This window comes from Euprymna scolopes, chromosome 19 (assembly GCF_053919585.1).
Source record: "Euprymna scolopes isolate OS-2025 chromosome 19, ASM5391958v1, whole genome shotgun sequence".
Taxonomy (NCBI): domain Eukaryota; kingdom Metazoa; phylum Mollusca; class Cephalopoda; order Sepiida; family Sepiolidae; genus Euprymna; species Euprymna scolopes.
Genome location: NC_136500.1, coordinates 69,500,444 through 69,505,593, shown reverse-complemented (window position 1 = coordinate 69,505,593; position 5,150 = coordinate 69,500,444). Strand labels below are relative to the sequence as shown.

At 46.5% G+C, this 5,150-nt stretch overlaps 1 pseudogene; it reads right to left on the bottom strand.

The window, feature by feature from the left end:
- Positions 1–297: 297 nt before the first annotated feature.
- LOC145240551 (U2 spliceosomal RNA) lies at positions 298–453 on the bottom strand (annotated as a pseudogene).
- Between the last annotated feature and the right edge of the window lie 4,697 nt (positions 454–5,150).

Below are 5,150 nucleotides of genomic sequence, written 5' to 3'. Positions count from 1 at the left end.
AAGTAATGCTATAAACGGAATTTCTATAGTTAGATTTCGTAGAACAAGGCCGATAGCCATTAGTCGCGTGCTCTCGTGTAATGAATGAATACGTGAATGTAGGATTGACATGAAATTCTTAAAGATAAACAAAAATGACCGAAAAACGGACTGAAATTACTTAAATAAATAAAAAGTAAATGACTTTTATGAACTTAAGGATGAATTGAATGACCTTAAGAATGACTTGAATGCTTAAAATATAACTGGAATCCTTCAAAAACAATTCGGATAATCTGGAGAATGACTCGAATGGCTTTGAGACTGACTGGTTGTAAAGTGGGTGGCATTTTACATTAAATTAACACAGAAAAGAGATCCCTCACTTTATATCACAAACTTACAAACATAAGTACAGCATGTAGTAAGAACAGATATTACACTTTGATCTTGACCAAAAGGCCAAGAAAAGCTGTATTTATTTGCCCCCCCCCCGACACCGAGCAAATTAGGCACAAGGCCGATTTTTAAAGTGAGTAGTGAAGGGGAAATGGGGACAAACTCCCCAGGGAGTAGGGGAGCTGGATAGTGACAATTGGTACGAAAGGTTGCCCCTACATTGACCAAGGTCTTATATGTGGGGTCACCCCACATATGGTCTTTGCTTGCAGGCCGGAAAAGATTGTATTTAATTGTTCCCCACTGAAAAAATTAGGCACACGGCCGTTTTTTAATGTGGAGAGAGAGGGAGGGGGAGGGAAAAGGGGACCAGCTCCCGATGGGTGGGAAATGGGAGCAAGATAGTGACAATTGGTATGAAGGGTTGCCCCTACATTGACCAAGGTCTGATATGTGAGGTTACCCCCACATATGATCTTTGCTTGCAGAACCTGCCGGAACAGATGGTATTTATTTGCTCCCCCACCGAGCAAATTAGGCACAAGGCTGATTTTTAATGTGAGGAGTGAAGGGTAATGGGGACCAACTCCCCGGGAGTAGGGGGGCTGGATAGTGACAATTTATATAAAGGGTTGCCCCTACATTGACCAAGGTCTTATATGTGGGGTTTCCCCCACATATTGTATTTGCTTGCAGTATCTGCCGGAACAGATGGTATTTTTTTGCTCCCCCACCGAGCAAATTAGGCACAAGGCCAATTTTTAATGTGAGGAGTGAAGGGAGGGGGAAGGGAAAAAGGGGACCAGCTCCCGAGAGGTGGGAAATGGGAGCTGGTTAAAGGTCAGGCATGTCGGGTTGCCCCCACATCTGGTCTTTGCTAGTCATAGCTAGTCATAGCTTGCAGTATCTGCCGGAACAGATGGTATTTATTTGCTCCCCCACCGAGCAAATTAGGCACAAGGCCAATTTTTGATGTGAGGAGTGAAGGGAGGGGGAAGGGAAAAAGGGGACCAGCTCCCGAGAGGTGGGAAATGGGAGCTGGTTAAAGGTCAGGCATGTGAGGTTGCCCCCACATATGGTCTTTGCTAGTCATAGCTAGTCATAGCTAGTCATAGCTTGCAGTATCTGCCGGAACAGATGGTATTTATTTGCTCCCCCACCGAGCAAATAAGGCACAAGGCCAATTTTTAATGTGAGGAGTGAAGGGGAGGGGGAAGGGAAAAAGGGGACCAGCTCCCTAGAGGTGGGAAATGGGAGCTGGTTAAGGTCAGGCATGTGGGGTTGCCCCCACATCTGGTCTTTGCTAGTCATAGCTAGTCATAGCTTGCAGTATCTGCCGGAACAGATGGTATTTATTTGCTCCCATACCGAGCAAATTAGGCACAAGGCCAATTTTTAATGTGAGGAGTGAAGGGAGGGGGAAGAGAAAAAGGGGACCAGCTCCCGAGAGGTCGTAAAATGAAGCTGGTTAAAGGTCAGGCATGTGGGGTTGCCCCCACATCTGGTCTTTGCTAGTCATAGCTAGTCCTAGCTTGCAGTATCTGCCGGAACAGATGGTATTTTTTTGCTCCCCCACCGATCAAATTAGGCACAAGGCCAATTTTTAATGTGAGAAGTGAAGGGAGGGGGAATGGAAAAAGGGGACCAGCTCCCGAGAGGTGGGAAATGGGAGCTGGTTAAAGGTCAGGCATGTGGGGTTGCCCCCACATCTGGTCTTTGCTAGTCATAGCTAGTCATAGCTTGCAGTATCTGCCGGAACAGATGGTATTTATTTGCTCCCCCACCGAGCAAATTAGGCACAAGACAAATTTTTAATGTGGGGAGTGAAAGGGAGGGGGAAGGGAAAACGGGGACCATCTCCCGAGAGGTGGGAAATGGGAGCTGGTTAAAGGTCAGGCATGTGAGGTTGCCCCCACATCTGGTCTTTGCTAGTCATAGCTAGTCATAGCTTGCAGTATCTGCCGGAACAGATGGTATTTATTTGCTCCCCCACCGAGCAAATTAGGCACAAGGCCGATTTTTCATGTGAGGAGTGAAAGGAGGGGGAAGGGGAAAAGGGGACCAGCTCCCGAGAGGTGGGAAATGGTAGCTGGTTAAAGGTCAGGCATGTCGGGTTGCCCCCACATCTGGTCTTTGCTAGTCATAGCTAGTCATAGCTTGCAGTATCTGCCGGAACAGATGGTATTTATTTGCTCCCCCACCGAGCAAATTAGGCACAAGGCCAATTTTTGATGTGAGGAGTGAAGGGAGGGGGAAGGGAAAAAGGGGACCAGCTCCCGAGAGGTGGGAAATGGGAGCTGGTTAAAGGTCAGGCATGTGAGGTTGCCCCCACATATAGTCTTTGCTAGTCATAGCTAGTCATAGCTAGTCATAGCTTGCAGTATCTGCCGGAACAGATGGTATTTATTTGCTCCCCCATCGAGCAAATAAGGCACAAGGCCAATTTTTAATGTTAGGAGTGAAGGGGAGGGGGAAGGGAAAAAGGGGACCAGCTCCCTAGAGGTGGGAAATGGGAGCTGGTTAAGGTCAGGCATGTGGGGTTGCCCCCACATCTGGTCTTTGCTAGTCATAGCTAGTCATATCTTGCAGTATCTGCCGGAACAGATGGTATTTATTTGCTCCCCTACCGAGCAAATTAGGCACAAGGCCAATTTTTAATGTGAGGAGTGAAGGGAGGGGGAAGAGAAAAAGGGGACCAGCTCCCGAGAGGTCGTAAAATGAAGCTGGTTAAAGGTCAGGCATGTGGGGTTGCCCCCACATCTGGTCTTTGCTAGTCATAGCTAGTCCTAGCTTGCAGTATCTGCCGGAACAGATGGTATTTTTTTGCTCCCCCACCGAGCAAATTAGGCACAAGGCCAATTTTTAATGTGAGAAGTGAAGGGAGGGGGAATGGAAAAAGGGGACCAGCTCCCGAGAGGTGGGAAATGGGAGCTGGTTAAAGGTCAGGCATGTGGGGTTGCCCCCACATCTGGTCTTTGCTAGTCATAGCTAGTCATAGCTTACAGTATCTGCCGGAACAGATGGTATTTATTTGCTCCCCCACCGAGCAAATTAGGCACAAGACAAATTTTTAATGTGGGGAGTGAAAGGGAGGGGGAAGGGAAAACGGGGACCATCTCCCGAGAGGTGGGAAATGCGAGCTGGTTAAAGGTCAGGCATGTGAGGTTGCCCCCACATCTGGTCTTTGCTAGTCATAGCTAGTCATATCTTGCAGTATCTGCCGGAACAGATGGTATTTATTTGCTCCCCCACCGAGCAAATTAGGCACAAGGCCGATTTTTCATGTGAGGAGTGAAAGGAGGGGGAAGGGGAAAAGGGGACCAGCTCCCGAGAGGTGGGAAATGGTAGCTGGTTAAAGGTCAGGCATGTCGGGTTGCCCCCACATCTGGTCTTTGCTAGTCATAGCTAGTCATAGCTTGCAGTATCTGCCGGAACAGATGGTATTTATTTGCTCCCCCACCGAGCAAATTAGGCACAAGGCCAATTTTTGATGTGAGGAGTGAAGGGAGGGGGAAGGGAAAAAGGGGACCAGCTCCCGAGAGGTGGGAAATGGGAGCTGGTTAAAGGTCAGGCATGTGAGGTTGCCCCCACATATGGTCTTTGCTAGTCATAGCTAGTCATAGCTAGTCATAGCTTGCAGTATCTGCCGGAACAGATGGTATTTATTTGCTCCCCCACCGAGCAAATAAGGCACAAGGCCAATTTTTAATGTTAGGAGTGAAGGGGAGGGGGAAGGGAAAAAGGGGACCAGCTCCCTAGAGGTGGGAAATGGGAGCTGGTTAAGGTCAGGCATGTGGGGTTGCCCCCACATCTGGTCTTTGCTAGTCATAGCTAGTCATAGCTTGCAGTATCTGCCGGAACAGATGGTATTTATTTGCTCCCCTACCGAGCAAATTAGGCACAAGGCCAATTTTTAATGTGAGGAGTGAAGGGAGGGGGAAGAGAAAAAGGGGACCAGCTCCCGAGAGGTCGTAAAATGAAGCTGGTTAAAGGTCAGGCATGTGGGGTTGCCCCCACATCTGGTCTTTGCTAGTCATAGCTTGCAGTATCTGCCGGAACAGATACTACACATTGATCTCTGCCAAAAGGCTAAGAAAAACTTAAAAAGCTAAGAGCAGCATGTATTAACAACAGACCGTTCATCTTAATCAAAAAGGCCAAGCACAAAAGTATTACGGACAGACTGACCGACCGAGTGACTTATAGAGTCGCTTGCACGCGACTAAAACCCGGAAATTTTATTAGAAAAGTAAATTACAATTAAATCACACATGTTAAAGGTGTTAGCTTATACAAGAAGGTCTCCAATGACGCGTAGCTGATGGGGTGATGAAATATCTCCCTCTTTCCTGAACTGCCATTAAGATTGTTGCGCTTGGGGCAGTTGCTCCACACACTATCTTTGCTCTTAAGATTTTCGAATACATTTTCTGTGAATTTTTTCGAAAAAATAATCAAGCTACCCCCTTTTTGTCGAGTTTAAACACTTTCCTTTCAGTATGTGATTGCCTTAATTTATTTAGAGTGTGTGGTCAGTCTAATGGATTCCAGTGAGGCTATGGAATCGGTTCTATGGGTTAAAATCCTATTAGATTTATTTATGTTTGTTAAGGTGCAGATTCAAAATCTCTCTGCTGCTATAGTTAAATAGCAAATGGTATACAAGAAAGCTTCGAATTATATTTTAATTTACATTATGTAAAATATTTGATTGGGATTTAGCGAGTATATATATTTAGCTTCTCCATATTTTTTGCTGTAAGGTTATAAGA